The sequence below is a fragment of the Odocoileus virginianus genome, chromosome 23 (assembly GCF_023699985.2).
Source record: "Odocoileus virginianus isolate 20LAN1187 ecotype Illinois chromosome 23, Ovbor_1.2, whole genome shotgun sequence".
Taxonomy (NCBI): Eukaryota; Metazoa; Chordata; class Mammalia; order Artiodactyla; family Cervidae; genus Odocoileus; species Odocoileus virginianus.
Window position 1 is genome coordinate 35,884,647 of NC_069696.1, and position 2,513 is coordinate 35,887,159.

Consider the following 2,513-nt stretch of genomic DNA (forward strand, 5'->3'; position numbering starts at 1 on the left):
TTCTCCTGAATCGAACTTATTTGCATACGGGCGCGCGCGCGTCGAGGGCTGGGAGGGGAAAAGGCCCGGCGGCCGAGCGCGCTCCCGAGGCCTCTATTGTCCTTTTAAGGGGAGAAGCGCCGTGGCGCGGGAAACGCGGCGGCCAGAGGGAAACGGGGGCGGGGGCTGCTTACTACGGCTGACGTCACGTAAACAAACGCCCTCTGCCTGCAGGCGGCGGCCAAGTGGGAGTGGCGGGACGGGAAGGGCGGAGAGGTTAGCAAGCCAGGGAGAATACTAGACTGCGTGAAGTGGTTTCCACCTCGAAGCTCTTCAGGCACACCGTTTCGCGTTAGAGAATAGTTTTGAAAGCTGTTTTTGCAAAATTCTCATACCTGTGGCCGGTTTCTGGCCTCAGTGATAGGGGAGGTGGTCTTGCAAGCGTCCAGACTGAGTTTATATGTTTCCCACAGTTGCTAAATTCTGTTTGAAAACAGGTTTTTGAATCTTTTTTCTGTTTTAATCTTCTGGGGCCAGTAGAGGTTCGTCTGTCTTGCAGTTTTAATGAGTCATTTAGTAAAGTCCCATTTTAACACTATCCATTCACTAACTCCTGTCTGCCCTCCTCAAACAGTAACATAACCCATGACAATCCATTTTTTTTTTCTCCACTTCAGCCTTAAGATTTCAAGCCTGAATTGAATGGTTGTTAATTTCCGTGGGAACAGTGTCGCTTTCCTAATAGACTAGTTAGTGGGAAATCAGTAATCTAGCTAGAAATGTACATACCACCTCCAGCTGCTAGTAAAGGTTGTTCCACTCACCCAGAAATAATATTGATTCTACTAACTGATGGTCTTGGGAATTGAAAAAGTAGCCAGTTAAATGCGGACTTTCCCTTGTGGAATATATAATAAACAATCTAAATGCTTCTTGCCTCAGGAGAGGAAAAAACCTGGAAAAGCTGAAGTAAATCTTCTCAGATTGGTAAGTGAAAAATGCAGAAAGAATGATTGAGATACATCTTTATTCCCAGAACACGTTTAACACCAACAAGCTGAGACCCAGACTTAATGATAGAGGGACATGGGGAGGGAGCAAGGATGTTTTTCCCAGAAACTTGATATTGGTCCCAGGATACAAAAGTGTGGACATCAACCATAAAACTTAATCATCTGCTGACTAGTTTCACTGCTTTCACTGTAGTGTCAACAATATGGATTTAAATAGCTTCTGAAATGCTAATTTAATGCGACAGTCAGTTCCTAGTACAAACAAGACAAACCCACTTTTGAAGTCTTCAACCAATGCTTCTTCATTTTCTTTAGGTTCTGTAGCATCCTACCTGTAACTGTTTGTAAAAACTATATGCTAAATACCTACAAAGGAGAAAAAAACCTGACACCTGTCACTAAAATGTCAGCTCCCTAAGGGCAAGAATTTTCTGTTACATTCTTTTTTGTACCCTAGTGCCTAAAACAGTGCAGGATATGTAATGAACTCTGACAGACTGCTTGTAAATAAGAAATCAATGGACGTTTTCATATTTATTACAGATTTATTTCACATAAAAACAGCTTTAGTTAAGAATTTTTGTATTTTATCTAAAATGATTTTGGAAGTTATGGTCCTTAAATCATAATAAGTAAAGCAGAATAAGATTCATAACCATTTCTGGACTTTGATGGCAAATTGGACTCTTAAACATAAATTTCTATTTTCTTCTTTTTAAAGAGGATTTTTAAAATGTGGCCCAGAATTGTCTCGAGTACTTATTTGGTTTATGACAGATAGTCCAAAAATTATTTCACATTAGTGTATGCTTCTGAAAGGATGGAACTTAACAAGTATAGTAATATTTTTCAAACTTCAATTATTACTTATAGAATATATTTATATAGTTTAATATACATATGTGTGTTGAATATATGTGTAATGCATATTCATGTAAGATATAAATATGTACTTTCAATGCCTTTTCTCTTGAAAATTTATGTAAAGAATATATATTGTAAGCCACTGGTTCTTAATAACTTGAAGCAGAGTATAATCTACAAAAATATTGAATTGCTATGTTGTACACCTGACATTAATATATTATAAATCAACTATAGCTCAATATAAACAAAAAAGGACATATATTTTAATACAGGGATGACATAGGTCCAAATGTGCAAGGAATGTGGTAACTACAGTATTTTGGATATTTCGTGCTGTGGAACTAATACTATACAACAAGACTTCTACTTTCAGAATAGAGGTCAAGAAGCAATCTAGGTAATTTCTGTAGGAAAGGTAGCAACAAAATCCTTAAAGAGAAATTTCAGTTCCTTAGAGTCTTAAAATAAAAACAACTGCTATTTTTGAACAAGCTGGTGCATTCCAAAGGTTCTTTTGTTCCTTTCATTGCTTGAACACGTTGTTATAGCTGGCTCTATCCAGGGCCAGCTAATAGCTTCATTTATGAGCTACTTTTAAAATAACTAGCCTAAGTGAATTTTTTATAAAGAAGGAAGGTAGGACGGAAGAAACTT